We start from the raw sequence: 18,632 nt of genomic DNA, 5'->3' as shown, positions 1-18,632 counted from the left end.
ATGATTTGCTTGTTGGCTTGGGTGTGTGTTGGGGGGTGAGGAGGGTGCTGAGGAAGTGTTAATAAAAGGAGAAGAGCCCGGGGAAGAGGCGAGAATTATGAGGTGTTGCAGGGGTTTGCCCGGTGGCCTGGCTGGTAGGGAGAACTTCAGTCTGAAAGGTACTGGTTGTCGGGGTCAGGGTGTGACGGGCCCATTTGTGGTCCCTGGGTACCCAAATTCAACTGGTAGCTCTAGATGTTTGCGGATCCCCAAATCAAACATCAATCAAGGAGATGGCATTTGGAGCTATGGGGCTTGGATATCAGTTGAGAGGATCCCGCAAGGGACAAGATTTGTAAATCTGGGGCACTTTGTGAATGAAAACAAGGCTGGTCTTTGTGGAAAAGACCCCCAATATCGTGGACAGAGGAGCGTCCACAGAATCCCAGTCTCCCAGGCAGCTACTGAGGGTTGGTAGAGGGATTCAGAGGTCTAAGAGGGCTAGTTCCCCCAGGGTATGCCCCTAGCTCAGTAAAGGCAAACTAACTTTGCTGAATGATAAAAGGGGTGTCTTCTTAGCTCTTTTCCAAGTCCGCCACTGAGGTGTAGGAAAAGAACAGGCTACCACCCCACTGGGCATCCCAGGGGAACTCTTGGTCCTGGATATGGGGGGTATAGGCCACGAATGAGATAACTGTGGGAAGTGGCCTGACTCCACCTGACCGCTGAGCAGCCACCCAAACTGAAGTGGCCCAGGATGAGGCAGCAGAGCAAAAGGAATGGTCACAATGGGAGCATCTGAGTGGGCAAGCAGATCGAGCAGGTTACTCTTTCAACAGGGCTGATTATAACGACTGCAGAATGACTTGGAGTCCCAGGAACCATCAATCCCTTTAACATATCCACAAATCACCTGAAAAGGGAACTGATACCACTCAGTGCTTCTACTGTTCTAGACCCTTTATAACACAGCGATTTAGAACATGATCTCTGATGGGAGACGGCGGTCAAGTTTCAAATCCTGACCCCAACATGTATGAGTGCTTAAGGTTCAAATCTTAGGTCCCACATTTACCAGCTATGTGACGTAGGGCACAACACTTAGCCTGTATGTGTCACTGGTCTCCTGATTTGTAGGAAAAGGATGATAACATTACCTGCCTCACAGTTGTGGTGAAGATTAAATAGGATATATAAAGTGCTCAGAATGGTGTCTGGAGCATAACAAGCCCTTTGTAAGTGTCATTATTATCTTCCCATTAACCATCACAATAGCCTCATAAGACAACTAGCTAATGTTTCATCTCCTATCTTACAGATAAGAAAAGTTTGAGTTTAAGTTTAAGTTTAAGCCTGAAGACCAGTGATTTCGTATAGTGGGAAGGCAGATTTAAACAGAGGCTAGTCCCATCTCAAGCCCATACTCCTTTCACTGTACAGCACAGCCTCCATGCAAACTAAGAAATAGGCACAGTCCAGAGGCTGCAGGGATTTACAAATTCTTCAGAAAGCACTTCCCAAAGTTCTACCATGGAACATTAATTCCACAGCACTATAATGATGTTATATGGCGGGGGGGGCAAAATCAGGGGCCAAATAAGTATGGGGAATGCTAGGTTTAATGGTTAGGTTTTTCTTGGAGAATAGTTAGGGCTTCTTGGACCTTTAAACATGGCCCTGTGGAGGGTGAATGTGAAAGGGCAGTGGAGTCTGAGTCCCAGGTGAATGCAACCACACACCATTTACCACCTCACATCTAACAGCCAAGGGTTCCATGGGGGCACACTAGAGGAACCATGCTCGGCAAAGCCATTCAGGGTTGAATCCCCTGCTGTGTGGTCCTTCCCTCCTCCTGCTGATTTCCTCACCAGAAGGTGCTTATTTCCCAGTCTCTTGGCTCCTCTGAAAGCAGCCCAGACTCTGAGGTTCATGTCCTGCTTTTTTTTATGAGTGGTCTCTGACCACTTCCTCTGCCCAGTGCACGCTCACTGGCCTGGCACTGTCCTCTGCCCTTCATGCAGACCCCACGCATTCAGCCTACGGCCTGCCCCAGAACCAGGAATTTTTTGAAAGGGTTTTCCCCTAGCCTAGACCCCAGGGATGGTCTGCGTTACCTGGAGAACAACATGGGTTCTGAAGCCACAAAGAGAGCTCTCAGGTGCTGCCTCTCCCCAGGCAGGGTCCAGGCCTTGTTCTCCTCTGCACCCCAGCACCCAACATCTGGGAGCAAGGCCGGGGGCGATATATGCTCTCTGCCACGCCCCTCCTGCCCTGCCACTTCCACTCTGGGGAGCAGGCTGGCAAGGCCAAAGCTCTCTTCCTGACCCTTGGCCTCGACATGCCCCTGCGTTCAAAGAGGGCACAGGGTACAATCCCCGATGGAACCAAGAAGGATCAAAAAGTCATGCTCAAGGACCAGCTAAGTGAAGGTGCCTCAGCCTGGCTCCTATTTCTCTGCATTGTTATCTTGCTTGTCTTTGTCTTTAATTGTTATAGTTAAGAAGAGACAGCCTGGTTCTACAGACTCAGGGGAGGAACACTCCTTCTACCAAAAAACTCACTGCCTGAAGTGGAAGAAAATTCTGGAAAACATCTGCATCTTGTTCTAAAGGAAACAAAAGAATGTACTGCTGTTATTTGGTGGCAAAGGAAGAGAGGCCAGTGTGAGGGAGGGTGGAGTTAGGATGGAGCACCTGAAAGGGGCTTGTGTTTCAGGCTAGGGCTTAGGGGATACCAACAAGACAGGCCGGGCCAGGCTGCTTTTCAAGAAAGGGTGGACTCAAGGCAGGCCGAGATGCAAGCAGAAAGCCACATCCTTTTGCAAGAATGTGGGGGAAATGGGAAGAACATTCAGCAGCAGAGAAAAGGAATATTACAGGATCTTGGATGGAATGGCATGCACCTTTCACCACAGAAAAGAACAAGGCCAACTACAAAGTGGGGTGGTGGGACCCCAGGACAGCCTCCCAGAGAGGCCGGGTAGCTGGCATGTCTCCAGAGCCGGCCAGCCAGGTATGGGACCTTCCTGGCAGAAGAGAAAGCAAGCAGCCGTAGAGGAAGAGGCTGAGGGTTCTCCCCCAGGTATCAGATGGGCAGGAGAAGGTGGGTGTGGACAACAGAGTAAGGGGATTCTGGGTGCACAGGGAGAGGCAGCACAGGATGGTGGTCAGTGCAGTGCCTCTTGGGTTCTAATCCTAGCCCTGCCACTTATTAGCTGCATGTCCTGGGCAAGTTAGGTGACCTCCAGGAGCTACGGATGCCTCATCTGTAAAGAGGGGGATTCCCTGCACTGGATTGTTGTATAGACCAAATGAATTGAATGTAAGAAAACACCTAGCATGCTCAGTGGTATCCACTATGGCCACAGAAGTGGATGGCCTTGTGCCGGTTGAAAGGGGAGAAGAGGGCCGGGAAAAGTGAGATCAGGAGATGCAAACTCAGGTTGAAATCTTGGAGAGGCAGGAACTCAGAGAGGTGAAAGCAGGGGTGGCAAGAGGACATGAAGGAACTTAAAGCTGGAGAGATCCAGGACAGTGACCTCTGGGAACAAGGAGGGAGCCGAGGAGGGTGGCTGCAGGGAAGGCTACAAGTGCCCTGGGGGTAGGTCTGGAAGGCATCCCAGAGGGCAGCATTTTCTAGCAGAAAGTACTGAGGACTCAAAAGAATTTGAAAAGTGAATGGAGTTTTAAGAGCCCAAACCCTTTGTTTTCATATAAAATAGAGACAACTCCTCCTGTGAAAAGCTTGGACTAGGGCAATGAGAAAGTTAGGTCAGTGGGAGATGAATAACAGAATTTTGAAGTTGCTCAGGGAGATAAGATGGAGAAAGCAAGGACAATGATTTTCCTAGAGAGATGAAGCCCAAAGGAGGGGAAGGGGAACACAGCAGGGTGACAGCTGCTGCTGGGGCTGGGCTGCCTCAGGGATTCTGGGGTGACACAGCAGTATTGGCTAAGGGTGCTGGGGGCATCTGTTATGTCCCACCCAGCACAGGGTTTGGCTGACTGGCAAGGAGGCCTCAGATGGCTACCACTGCCCCAAAGCACTGAGGCAATCCAACACAGTTTATTGAGAACCCACATATGTTAGGTAATTTCTTTGGTAAAAGAATTGGTAATTTGCGTAAATTTCCACCACAAACTGCATGTAGCAGCCAAATTTCAATTCGGGACAATTCTGTAATAACGAAGACACTGTTGGTGTGCTGGCCCATGATCACTCATTAATCTCTCAACAAATATTTACTGAGGGCAGCCAAGTGCCAGGCACTGTTCTCCATGGCAGTGCTGAGGATGGGGATAGGGACACAAGAATCCTTGTCCTCATCTGGTACACCTTCTGGTGAGGAAGGCAAGCAAACAAAACGAGTAAGTTATGTCAGGTGCTGGGTAGTGCTGAGTGCTCGGGAGGAAGGTCAGAGATGGGAAGGAGGCAGACTGGGAGAGGAGGGCAGTCAGGAAGGCCCCAAAGAGGCTGGACGGGAGGTGGCGAGAGGCAAAAGAGGCGTTCCAGGCAAGAACGGCTGGTGCACAGGGCCACAGGGAGCTGCCCAGTGCTAGAGGACCAGTGACTTGGGGGGCTACAGGTAAGGAAGGTGGGGATGCAGAGGGCCAGGCCTGCAGACCCCTGTAAGGATCTTGCCCTTGACTCTGAGTTAAATAGGGAGTGACATGATCCCTCTTAGGTTTGAAGTCTGGCTGCAGTGGCAAGAAGACAGTGTGTGTGTGTGTAAAGGCAGGGCAGGAAGCTGAGTTAGGAGACAGCTACAACAGTCTGAGGAAGAGATGCTGTAACTCAGCCGTCAGTATTAGGTGTAGAAGTAATGAGAAGCAGCTGGATTCTAGACATTATTTCCAGGGGCTGTGCTGATCAACAGGAAGTGAGGTGTAAGAGGAGACGGGCTGAGTGTCCATGGCAGGGTGACAAAAAGTTAACTCTTGGTATATTCTGAGAAGTTGATTCTTGGTATGCTCTAAAGGAATACCAATAGGTTTCCTGATGGTCATGACCAGGGGTGACTCCCAGTCATGAACTGCACAAAGGCCCCCAGCCAAGGGGGCAACTAGAGGTGCAAAGCTACTTACCAGGCACATGCCCCATGTGATAGCTGGAGGAAGAGGTGCCTGTACGCCATCCACTTATCCAGGGAGGAGCCGCTGGCTTAGGACATAATCAGCGTAGAATGCCTATGAGATGTCTAGGTGACATCACAGGCCCTGCTGCTGTGAGTAGAGGTGAAACAGCAGCCACCTGCCACCGCTGCCTCTCTAAACAGTGACCACGTCCCATTTATTGAGCATCAAACACATGCCTAGGGTGGTCCCAGCCGTGACGTGTCTCATTTGGTTCTCACAACATTTTGGGGGAGGCATTGGCATCATAGAGAAGATGACACCAAGGCTTAGAGAGGTAAGGTACTTGTCCAAGATCACATGGCTGGGAAGAGCTAGAACAGGGACTGGAACCCAGATACACCCAGCTCCGGGCCGGGATTTTGCACATGCTCTGTTGCTTCAGTGACTCAGCAAATAAAAGCAACAGCTCTGTCCCAAGTAGGAGAAAGACGGCAGGACAGGCTCATACCCATCCCTCCTCAAGCCTAAGGTGCTAGGATGTCAAAAACCAGTAATGAGGACACGAATAACCTGCATGCTGGGGGAATGGCAGATCAGATCTATTCAATGGGTTAACTAAAAGTTAGCCAGGTGATCCTATCTGTTCAAACGTGAACCACTGAAAATCTTTCTAAAATGCACTTGTCCATTTGCCTGGCAAGCGCACTTGGAGGAAGATGATGTAATCTATAATGAATCTCGGGATCCTCCTGGCCCTAGATCTAAGATGTTGGTCTAAATGTATCCTACCTGACCCCAGAAATAACCCTACAAGTTCCTCTTAACGAAAATGTAATCAGCTTGTTTTTTTTCTTCATTTGTCTCCTTCTGGCATGAGGAATTTAAGGAAAAAAAACACATACTTCAGTGATTTCAGTTTCATTTTTCTGAGCTCTGGATATATGAGTATCATGTGTCTGTGGGTCTGAATGGCATGCTGTAAAGCTCAAGGCCATTTTCTGAGAAAATACTCACTGCAGGAATCAGAACAAAAATAACAACACAAAAACTAGTGGCAGAAAACACACACCAGATTTTTATTTCATGCTAGCTAGTGTTGTTTTGTTTAGTTCTCAAAGAAGAACTAGTTAATTCCGAGAGGGGTCAGATAAATTGCCTGAAATCCCTCAGCTCCCAAGTAGGAAAGCCAGGATTCAAACCCAGGTCTGTCTGACTCCAAAGCTCTGTGACAACTGGAGCAATGCTACCTTTTCTGAATTAAAACAAAACAAAGTCTCCTATAAATCAACAAAACAGCAAATACCTCAATGGAAAATTAAGCAAAGAATATGAATAGGAAATCAGAAAAGATGAAACATAAAGACCAGTAAATATACAAAAACATGCTCAATCTCATAACAATCAAAATTTAATAGATAATAATATGACACTTTCACTGTTCATATTAGCAAGATTCTATTTTAAAGATAATACCAGTATTAGTGAAGATGTGGCAAATGGGCAGGCCAGTACACTATGTATCAGAATATAAACTGATATACCTTTTGACAAAGTAACTTCATGTCTAAATTAAATTTTCTGTTTAAGGACATCATCTCTTACATAGTACTCATTTAATAGATATGCACTGGTATCTATTAATATGTCAATAGATATAAATAGATATACATTTAATAGATTTTCATTTAATTGATATTCATTAGTGAACTGATATACATTAACTGATATACATTGGTGAAAAAGGATACAAACTTATATACACAATGTTTCCTAATCTTATTATATGTCTATAGAAAAAAGGAAAAAATTCACCAGAATATTAAGACATCTCCAACTGGGACTAGAACCCAGATATGCCCAACTTCAGACTGGAAATTTCCAACTGGTGAGATAGGTCATTTTCGTCTTAACATTATAATTTTTCAGTTTTCCATCTTTATCTATATTGGACATAAATTATTTATATACTAAAATTTCATAAACACAGAAAGGACTGGAAGGAAATAAAACAAAATGCTGACAGTAGCTGTCTTTGTGGGCTGAGACAATGGGTAGTGATTTTCATCTTTCAATTTTTCTACCTGTTTCAAACTTCTCTTATGAGGCTGTGTTACTTTTGAACTAAGCAGAACTACAAAACTTAGTAGTAAGTATTCAGATTTGCTGTAACTATATCAACATCATAGAAAAGACTTCAACTAGTTTCCAGATAGGAAGAACAAAGGAGAGGGAAATCACACACCTGCTACCCTAGATGAAAGCCTTGACAAATTGCCAACGCAGGGAGTGTCAGGGGCCAAAAGCTTACTGCCAGCCCATACACGACCACCAAGGCAGCACTGACCACTGGCACATTCACAGTATGTGTTTGCTTTTTAGGTGCTGTGGTCAGTTCTGCGGCTACCCGTGGCATCAACCCAAGGGGAGCACAGCATTGCTGCGCAGTACAGCGTTGGGCAGCATGTTCCCTAGTGACAGTTGCTCTCTCCTGGGGACCCTCCTGGATGTCAGACCCTCGTGGTCCAACTGGAGAGCCCTCAGGCTTCAGGACAGGTAGAGGCCCAGGCTTGAGGCAGGAAGCCTCTGGCAGGCTGACTACACCCACCGAACTTGGCCTCCAAGTTGCCCCTACAAGGAGCCTCATTACTTCCTTGATTTTCCCTTGGACCTGCCCACAGCTCCCAGAGCCAGTGAGACCCAGGCGAGGTACAGGCATAGGCCACAAAACAATCAAAACAAACTTAGTAAAGAGTGGGGAGCCTGGCTGGCTTTTCTTTCTTTAAAAGTCTATATGGGGATGTTTTAAATATATATGTGTACAGGTGGGAGGAGTGAAAAAATAGAGATGGCAAAAATGAAAAAAATATGACAATGGAAACTGTTTCAGGATCTTTTAGGATTACATATTTTCTAAAAGGGACAGGGGAAACATTAAAACATCTCATTTCTCTGACAATGAATGCACTTAAAAATTTGGACTTCTACTACTTATCCTTATGTAAAAAGACATTTCTAAGAGATATGAAACCATTGCTTTTTATTTCAAGTCTGTCATAGGATTTTTCTAGCTAATTTGGAAGCATGTGTGTGCATGTGTGCACATACACACTATCTCTCGCTCTCTCATATTTTCAAAGATGCAATAAAAATATTTCAAATATGCCTTTAGCTCTCTTGAAATGAAATATGTAAACAAAATAACCTTCAAACGCTTATAATTTTAAAAATAATCAATATAATGCCCTAACTGTAATACAGAGAAGAAAGAAAATATAGTTAAAAATAAGACAATATATAAATCAATATACAAGTATTGGGGCACAGCTACCCCAGAAAACATCATGAAAGACATATGAAATGCTTGCACCTATTCATAACAAATAGGTAAATCTTATATACTTGGTAGCTGTGTTCCCAGAAAATTCAGTGTATATTAAAAACATGGAAAAATTATTTGTGTTTATGTGTTAACGGGAGTCAGATTCCAGGCTCAGATGATTTTAAGCAGGGCTTTGCCTACATAAATGCAATGAGCATTAGGCAACTGTGCAGATGTTGGGTAATCTTTTGTTTCCCAAGCATTATATCTAGCACCCCTGCCTTCTCCTCTTCCCCCAGTAAAAGCCTTGTGGGTCACTATGACAGCCAGATCACCCACATACATTCCCACGATGTCCTATAGGGGGCGTGAACTACCCACTCAGAACCAGTAGTGTATCTACAGGCAAAAAGGTGGAGAGGTTAGCTATTTACACAAAACTAGAGGGAAAGCCCAATGGCAGGCAGGACTAGAATAAGAGAAGGAATAGACAGTGCAGGAAGAAGGAAGTTATTATTCTCATATTTATGTTTCTTCACTGCTAGACATTGTGCCAAGCACTGTTATGACCATGCAGAGTCTCATCTAATCCTACTGTCAGTCCTCCGGGTTAGTACTACTATCATCCCCATTTTTCAGATAAAGGTATTACCTTTCAGGGAGGTGAGGTAACTCTCATAGCCTATTTTTGGTAGAACCAGATTTTATCCAGTGCTTTTTATACTGCCTCAAGCTGCTCCCCTTCCAGGTCTCTGAGTCAATGGCCCAGGGTCCCTTACTTTGCTGCTTAGGTCTCTAGAAAATAGTGACCAGGATGCATGCTATTTAGAAAGCAACTCACAAAAAGAAAGATGGTTCAATCCCAGCATCTCAGCCCTTCTGACCCTGTTAGTATATGGTTGTGGCCAGAAAAGCCCAGGCATCCCTGAGCACAGGAAGCAATGACTCTGGATGAAGTCATGGGTCATCTTTCTCCAGATTCCTAGAAGAGCCTGGCTAGAGGCACCAGGGATCATTTCAGGAGAATGTGTATCTGGTACCTGCATCCCAGTTATGCAGGGTAGGTGGTCATCACATCCTTCCACCCCCATAACTGCTGGAGTTGTTCTCTGAGACTGAATATTGGATTAGGCACTTGAAGAGGTGACCCAGTTTTATCATTCTTAGGTACCTCTCTCCTTTTACTTTTTGGCCATAAAACCATGACTAAGCACTTTAAACAAGAAACCTATTGCTCAGGCACCATGTTCAGGAAAAGAAAACATCAAGAGCCCTGTATTTGTCACCTCGATCTAAAGCCACCACTTCATGAACCCTGTGGGGCCTGGCAGAGCTACAGGATGAACCCATTTGCTGGGGACAGTGCAGATGCCTCTGCCCTGCAATCTGTTCTGTCAAAACAAACTCTGAAGGTTTTGTAGAAAATGGTTCAACCAAGGCTCCTGTCAAATGATTTCTTGCAAAATAAGTTAAAGCAGGGCCAGCCCAAGTCTAGTGCACCATGGGCTTATTTTTAGCACTATGCAGAAAAGGCTGTAAGATATTCTCACACCACAACTAAGATGGAGTCACAGTGCCTAGCACCAAATCTCCACTCTGCTGCTTGCTTGTGTGGCTCTGGATAAAATATGAGCCCTTGTTCCTTAGTTGCCTCCTTGATAAAATGAGGATGATGACAGTGATTCTGAGTACATAAGACAATTCATGTACAGAGCTTAGAACAGTGCCTGGCCCATGGCAAGCACTCCTTGGATGTGTGTCACCTTTATTGGGATTAATACTGACTGCCATGCCATAGAAAGAATGGCTGATGGAACTGGAGAACATAAACCTTGTGGAGGGAGATAGAGTGGGTGGAGAGGGGAAGGGACATGGGTCCATGAGCACTACCCTCAAACTTCTCAGGTGGAATTGTGCCATGCCCACCAACCTTTGTTCTGTGATGCCACAAAGAGCAGAACTAGGTCACCAAGGAAACACTGCCAAAAGGCAGATTTGGGATCAGAATAAAGGAGGATTTTTAAGAGCCAAAGATGTCCACAAAGTGGGAACAGGATACCTGAGTGGGGCTAGGGTTCTGCCTGTCTTGGGCAGCCACTGTGCAGATGGGATCCTCCTGTACCGGTCAGTAGCTAGAGGAAGTGACCCCTTATGCCCCTGCCCACTGGACCATTCTGTCACTTTGAAAATGAGCAAATAAATGCTGATAGCCAGGGTGTGGCTGATCAGCCTGAAGGAAGGAGGATGGACTTTGGACTAATCTTAACATATACAATCCTTAAAACTTTTAATTAATGCTCTCAGAACCCCATCCAGTGGTGGCAGTGGTGGCAGGAATGACCAGTAATGGCTCAAAGAACCAAAAGTGTTTCTTGAACACCTGCTGAGTGCTGGACAATAATTCAGGGAATGTGTAAAATGATAGGGCTGTGACAATAAGCTATCAACATTTTCTTACTTTGGATGATTTAAAGACAGTATTGGCCAGGTGCAGTGGCTCATGCCTGTAATCCCAGCACTTTGGGAGGCCGAGGTGGGCAGATTGCCTGAGGTCAGGAGTTCAAGACCAGCCTGGCCAACATGGTGAAACCCGTCTCTATTAAAAATCCAAAAATTAGCTGGGTGTTGTGGTGTGTGCCTATAATCCCAGCTACTCAGGAGGCTCAGACAGGAGAATCACTTGAACCAGGAGGCAGAGGTTGCAGTTAGCTGAGATCACCCCACTGCACTCTAGCCTGGGCGACAGAGTGAGACTCTCTCTCTCTCTCACTCAAAAAAAGAAACACAAAAAACAAAAACAAAAAAAAACCAGTATGGATGACTAATGCCATTATTATCTGGGGTTACCCAATATGGAGTGATCAAGTCCGCCAACTCCATGGGCTATGACCGTGACAGGAGGCCTGGGGTCATTTCAGTTCACAGGCAACTTCCCAGCCTCCTCTCAGGCAAAGGTTTTAGTGTTCTTCAGCACCTCCTTACCACCGACCCACCCACGCAACCCCTTGACCTGGATCTTACCCAAGTCAGTCTCCTGGCCAAGTCACACACGGGAAAAGTCGCTGGAACACAGTGAAATGGCCAAAAGCAATAAGAGAGAGAGAGAGAGAGAGAGAGAGAGGAGAATCTGCTCCTTGAAAATTGGTTCAGAGGTGGGGCAGCCTCTGTCATGAAACAGTGTTACCTTTATTAACTATAGAAACAGTTTTAAAACCAGGAACTATTTCACAAACAAAAAACATTGCTAGTTTTTAATGAAATCATAATACAGATCCAAGAAAAAAATGAAATTTCCAAACTAAAGCTCATCAGTTATCTTCCAAGCATTTCCTGTGTACTTGTTAGTGCAAATTTATATATTCTCAACTCTGAAAACTTGAAAGCGGGTAAGTGGCTGTAAGTATCAAAAGATTAGGAAAAATAAATATGTGTAGGTGACCTTGGGGACATTCTTTTACACATTTCATTGTTAGCTATCTGGCAACACCTGGCACCATGTTTGAGAACCACTGTCCAGTCTGGCCAGAAACTCTCTGGGCAGGAAGATGAACCATCTCTTCTCGGAAAGAATGGATTCAATAATTCAAGGGCTCCAGCTTTGGATCCCAGCTGCTGGATCTGCCCACAGCTCCAGTTCCTCCCTCCCCACCTCTGACCTTCTCTGTAGTAGGTGGTTCATGTCCCAGCATGTCACCGTCTTTTACTCTCTGGTTGGTTGTCTGTCTATAGACAAATCCTAGTACTTCTTCCTCACCCATAATCACTCCCCCTCACTTGTTCCTCTCCATGCTGGCTGCTACAGCCTTGGTCTAGGTCCCCCACCTGGCCTCTTCACATCCTTTAAAACCCCTGGCCTGTGGCATCCCAACAGCTGACTTCAGAGGCTTTCCCAGTTCACCCTCCCTAGCAAAGTTTTCCCTAGGTCCCTCTGCCCCTCCCAGCCTCGGAAAGAGAAGTAACTCCCTGAAGCCCACTCTGGCTTAGTCACTGTGCCTGACATGTAGCCCAGGGCAAGAAAGAGATGCAGGTTTCACCACATGGCCAGCTCCAATCCATTGATATTGGCTACCAGAATGCTGCTCAAAGATACAGAAGGCCAGAAAAAACCCACCACGATCAGTTATTATTCTTCTACCAGGGGTGGGACCAGAGCATTGGGAACACAGCACTCATGCCACTGACTTGCTTTCCCAGAAGAGGGTAGGGCACTCCAGGGAACTCGGGATTGCTGTCTCTGGCCTGTGCCCCAGTCTTATGCTCCCTTTGGTATCCCATGAAATCACCTCAACAATCCATACCCAGGGCTCCTCCAAAGTTGCAGTACTTATCTTCACTGCCTTCTGCCACCCACCCCTGCATCATACTTACCCTCCCACTAACACATGGCAAGTGTACTGCGCCTTTTTCCATTAGAAAACTTTATAGCATCTATAAGCTTTTCCCAAGTGGGTCAGAGAGCAACTGATGTTACCTTTGCCTTGCTATCCAAATAGATTCCAAAATTCCCCACTCATTTTCTCCACCACTCAATGAATCTGTCTGTTATACACACATAACTTGGTCTGCTTATGCATGGGGTGATTGTTTGGCCATCTTCATGTCTATGTCTTCTGAGACTGTGAATCCCCAAAGGGTAGAAATAAGATTTGTTTAATACAGTAGCTCCAGCGAGCACAACAGGACACTGTCAGAGAGAAGCACGGAGATGGCCGCCCCAGCCCACCTCTGCCATGACTCTTAATGGGACCCTAGGCAAGTTACTCCCCTGCTTAGGCCTCTACTTCCCCACCTACAATGAGATGTACTTAAAACTAGCGTCTCCCTGAAGGCCCTTCTTGTAGCTCTAGTACACTACGACAACACAGGCAAAAAAGCACTGGGTTTATGTCTCTTCATGACTATATGAGCAATAATCACTCAGGGTTAGGCTCAGCGAGATATCACAATACTGCGCCTTTCAGTGGCACAGATCTGCCATTGCAATGTGTGAAAACTCTAAAGTGGATATTTAGTGCAATGGGATGTATGTTTATGCAGCTAAGTATAATGGACAATGAAGAATGATTTTATCTCCTTTTGAGAACATAAGTATACTATTCTATATTTATACCTCCCATCTCCTAATTTAGACAGGGAGGAACTTTTTCTGATCAGCACCCACTTGCCAATAATTTTGCTCTACATCTAAATGGAGAACAGGAGTCATATAAGTTCACAGATTGAATGGATGGTTGATTTACAAAGCCCTTAAAATGTGGCTGCAGGCCGATGCTGGCAACCCCATAATTAGATATGGCATGCTCTGCAATGATGTATTTTTTAACTGTTTTTTAATAACTCTGTTCTCCTTCTGGGATGAGGAGAAAAATGGAATTTGTTAAAAATAAATTGAGATTTTTAGTGGCTTTTCAGCCTTCTGCTGCTTGTTGCTCAAAATATTCTATAAATAAGAGAAGCCCTGCCCTATAGTGCACTGTAAACACCCACAGACACTCACAGCCAAATTCTTCCAATTATGACCCTGTGCCTGTTGCCAAGCTACTGCAAGGACCTACTTGAAAGGCGGCCATCTAGGCCATTTCCTGATTAAGCTGCCCTGTAGCAAGGAATCAAGGCCTTCTGCTTCAGCATTGTATCTAGTCTCAAATAATTACTCCGTGTTCCTGAAATTAAGCCCTTTCCTTGCGACAGAATTACAATTCAGAGGTAAGTGAAAAGCTAACCATCCGCCATCTGTCCACCTGCCTAAGTGGTACGTGCATTTAAGACCCTGAGCTGTCACATGTTGGACTTTATTTACATCAGGTAGCAGAAGTGCATTCACAACAGCATCTTTCATTGCACTGGGCAAATCAAGGTCAAACTAAAGTAGGTCAACTATCGACATGACAGGTGAGTCAGCTGCAGCCTGCCTTTCTGTTCAGTGGCTTCCTGACTCATCACTTTGGGTCACCACGGCCCAATCCCGCAGGCTGAAATGGTCATTTAAAAATCCATACCATAACCCAAAAAGGCAATGAGGTTTTTACTGTTCTGCAGTTCAAATGCCAGTGTGTGACTTGGGACTGCCCCGGCTACCGGGCTTCCACACGGCCTCAGCAAGCTATTGAAGAACTGCATGCAGAGAATCAGGAGATGACAGTGTGCCATATTCTCACTGAGAGAAATTACTTCCAGCTCCTTAAAAACCAGAATGTTCAAAGCAGCAATGTAGCAAAACGGGCTCTGGCTAGAAACTAATCACCATTCCTCCCACCATGAGGCCTTCATGTCAGCCCAACTGGGTGAGTGTTCAAGAGAAGTGTTGTCCACATTGGCCCCGGGACCCTTGAAAGGCCCTGTGACACAGTTCCTGCCCCAGGAACTCACTCTCTAGATGGGAAGTCCATTAATGAACAAGGGAATTAATATGCGGTCAGATTTTCCAAACTCAAAATTGGGACCTATATACTTGGAGGGGCAGTGTTTTTAAAAGCAGGAGTCCTGGAAAACTGGGGACCTGGGGTTCACAAAGCATTGAGCTCTTCAGAGAGGGTTTTGCTGGCCGTCTGATGTAAAGGGGTCCTTCCTATGACTCTCACGCTATCCCCGGGTTCTAATTTCTTAATAACTAAAGTGATCATGTATTCTTGAGCCCCTCTGATTAGAATGTGAGCATCAGGAAAGTGAAGACCTGCTCTGTCTTGCTCTTGACTAGGTACAGAGCAACTAGAACACTGACTGGCTCTTAGTAGGTGCTCAATAAATATTCACTAAAAAAAACCAAATACATGCCCGATTCTCAGAAAAGCATTATTTATTCCAATCTCCCTCAATCCCTACAGCAATATTATGGGGTAAAATGATTAGATCTCTCATTTAATGAGAAAATCAAGGCTCAGAGAAGGTGTGTGTTTTCCCCATGGCTGCATATCTAATGAGTGATAGGGGTGGAATTCAAAACCAGGTATGGAGTATTATGATCCTCCCTTTGTGATGAGTATCTATTGTTTTGTATAATTTAGAAAAAGCAAAAATGAAAAACTTTGGTGGAAAAACTGCTCATCAGAAAAAGCTGTAACCAACTAATCTTATCTATGATGGATTCAGTTCTGGCACCCCAAATTCAAGTTCCATTTCCATCTACAGAGGACAATGGCAGCACAGCTACAGCAAGAAGAAAGGATTCTGGGGGTTCCCTTATGGAAAGATTCTGTTCCTTTCTTTCTGCAGGACCTCAAAAGCCAGGCAGGGAGTGGAGGGCCATTGGCACCAGCGATTATCATGCCTACGGCTACTAGATATGTCATGCTTGCACAATGGTTCACTGGAAATGTTCCAAAGAGAGGCCTATAAGCAAGTTTGAGGTCACAGAGTTAAAGTACTTGGAATCTGCCTTCTTCCAAACCCATACATTGAAACTTGAAAAGAAAAAAAAAAGCATTTTTTAAATACTGAAATTTCAAAAATGTTTAAATTGAAAAGTAGAGATTTACACTTACCTGAATTGAGAATATTAAACCCTGTTGAAGCTAAGTTTATCCCCCGCCCTTTTTTTTTTGAGACAGAGTCTCACTCCGTCACCAGGCGCCAGGCTGGAGTGCAGAGGCGCAGTCTCCGCCTCCCGGGTTCAAGCAATTCTCTTTCCTCAGCCTCCCGAGTAGCTAGGACTACAGGTGCACACCACCACGCCCAGCTAATTTTTTTGTATTTTTAGTAGAGACAGGGTTTCACCATGTTGGCCAGGATGGTCTCGATCTCTTGACCTCGTGATCCACCCGCCTCGGCCTCCCAAAGTGCTGTATCCCCCTTTAAAGTCTATAACTTACAATGAAATTCTTATCAGTCTGATGTTTTGGGCCAAAAAAAGCCTCTCCAGTCTATCATCTAGATGCAGGCTATGGCTTGAGTTCATGTGCAAATCAGCAGGTGCATCTCATCAAAATGGCCAGGCCAGTTCTCATGTATGAATACATATCTCAAATACAGGAAATAAATGCAAATGGCAGGTAGTATCAATGAAAAAGGTATTTCCAAGTGTTGCCAAGTTGCCCAATAACCCTTAAATACAAACATCCTGCAGAAACATTACACCCTCCACGGCTGTAAATGAGGAGCAGCACAGTGAAAAAAGAGCACATAACCTTCCAGATCAGAAACTGTTAACTGGGATCCCTTGGTAGATTTCAGGGAAAATGTCTCATGAAAAATGCTGGACTTACATTTGTGATGTGCATTTTTTAAAGAGGGTCTATAAATTTCATCAGACTCACAAAGTGATCTGTGACCCCAAAATAGACTAGGAATACCCACCACTGTTGCCACTCCTGTTTCATTTAGACAATGCTGCTGACACAAACAACTATACAGGAAGACCTTTCACAGTAAACACGATGATGGTGACAATCAGAAAAGATTGTCAAGCTCTTACACAGACGATCCAGCCACCAGAAACTGCTCAATCAGTGACAGAAAAGGAGTCAGTAGCTAAAAGGGACTGGGAAACGGCTGCACCTTACCTTGAGCCCACTGCCCAGACAGGGACAAATGGCACAACCAGAAAAGAGCAAGAAAGCAAACTTGGGGCCAGAAAGTCTTGAGACAGGTGAACTTGGGAGCAACAGGAGAAAAAACACAGGCTTTGGAGCCAGCCAGGGCCTCACATACAGACTCAATCTGTGGCTTTGGGATGACCACGATGATAAGAATGATGGTAACAGCTGCAATGAGCTATTATTTGCTGACAGCACAATGTCTGGCACATAGTGAGCACATACTTATGTATTTAGGAAATAACATGTTATTTCATTTAATTTTTATTTTTCTTAATTTTTATTTTTTATAAAAGAGAAGGGGTCTTGCTATGTTACCCAGACTGGCCTTGAATTCCTGGCCTCAAGTGACCTCCCATCTCAGCCTCTCAAAGTCCTGGAATTACAAGAATGAGCCACTATGTCTGGTCATTTCATTTAATTTTTATCACAATGCTGTATTATCTTCATAATATAGAAAATACACATATTATTATATACATAATACCTATATAATCTTCCATATTATCTCTCTATATATTATCTTTATCTCCTAGATGTGGAAAAAGAAGGTTAAAGAAATTAAGCAGCATGCCCAAGGTCCCCAGCTAGTTGAGATTCAATCCAGGATCTGTTTGGCTGTAAGCCCATACTCTTAACTACTAAGCAGTGGCAAGCTTCAGCTTCCTCATCTGTAAAAAAAAGATTATAATTCTTACATCCCCAAAGCAGTAAGGACTAGATAGAATGCATGTGAAGTGCTTACCATGGTGCCTGGCACACAGGAAGCCCTCTAATGTAGATTCCTATGACATAAGAACCTTTGGAAGGGAGAGGAGAGGTGGGAGGTGAGCATACAGCTATACAGATGGTACAGCATTTCACTTTGCAGGGCTTGACAAGCAGGATTAGGAACTCCGGACCAAGGCTTAAATGACTGGGATGAGGCTGGTCCAAAGGTAGTGAATTATCTTCACTGGTGGCTCAGACTGTAACAGATCAAACTCCTTGTTCTACTTTTTCCCCTGCTTCTCACTACTGCATTTGACTAGTCTTAAAAAAAAATTTTTAATAAAATAAAATTTAAAGGACTGGGATGACATGCTCTTAGGGACACAGAGGGAACACACCTCATCAAGATGGGAAATAATGTGCTTACTCAGAGATGAAAGGCTTGTCATCAAAACTTAGAGAGGGTTGAATTTTTGAAAGAAGGAATCATTCAAGCACACACACCAAAAAGGTCACAAAAGGCAGCACCAGACAGCATGGCTATGCCTAGGCCAGGAATGTGTGCCTGCTACCGGTCTGCGTCCCTGAGATCCAAGAACGGCATGGCTTCTGTGCATGTTTGTAAGAAGGAAGATGCTAGGCCAGGCATGGTGGCTCACGCCTGTAACCCCAGCACTTTGGGAGGCTGAGGCGGGCAAATCATAAGGTCAGGAGTTCAAGACCAGCCTGACCAACATGGTAAAACCTCGTCTCTACTAAAAACACAAAAATTATCCTTGCGTGGTAGCATGCGCCTGTAATTACAGCTGCTCAGGAGGCTGAGGCAAGAGAATCACTTGAACCCAGGAGGTAGAGGTTGCAGTGAGCTGAGATCGTGCCACTGCACTCCAGGCTGGGTGACAGAGTGGGACTATGTCTCAAAAAAAAAGGAAAAAAGGGACCAAGTGGTATCCTCTTCTGTACCTTTTCCTAAAAACCTAATAACAATTTAGTAAATCAGTCAATACATGTGTTTTA

At 45.0% G+C, this 18,632-nt stretch overlaps 1 protein-coding gene across 13 annotated transcripts in view; it reads right to left on the bottom strand.

The window, feature by feature from the left end:
• ARNTL (aryl hydrocarbon receptor nuclear translocator like) overlaps window positions 1-18,632 on the bottom strand; it is a 109,928-nt gene that overhangs the window by 44,135 nt on the left and 47,161 nt on the right. For 2 of the 13 annotated variants that reach the window (XM_017525769.2, XM_037737493.1), the window contains exon 1: window positions 17,650-17,699. The exons of 10 other annotated variants lie outside the window; for them this stretch is intronic. The gene's annotated coding sequence lies outside the window, so the exon portion shown is untranslated. Of the gene's footprint in view, window positions 1-2,540; window positions 2,560-17,649; window positions 17,700-18,632 lie in introns of those variants that run through there. One more of the 13 variants, XM_037737492.1, reaches the window with a different exon arrangement.

Source organism: Cebus imitator, unplaced genomic scaffold, assembly GCF_001604975.1.
Source record: "Cebus imitator isolate Cc_AM_T3 unplaced genomic scaffold, Cebus_imitator-1.0 Scaffold39, whole genome shotgun sequence".
In the NCBI taxonomy this organism is placed as follows: Eukaryota; Metazoa; Chordata; class Mammalia; order Primates; family Cebidae; genus Cebus; species Cebus imitator.
The sequence above is the reverse complement of the archived record's forward strand: the minus strand, read 5'-3'. Positions and strand labels throughout refer to the sequence as shown.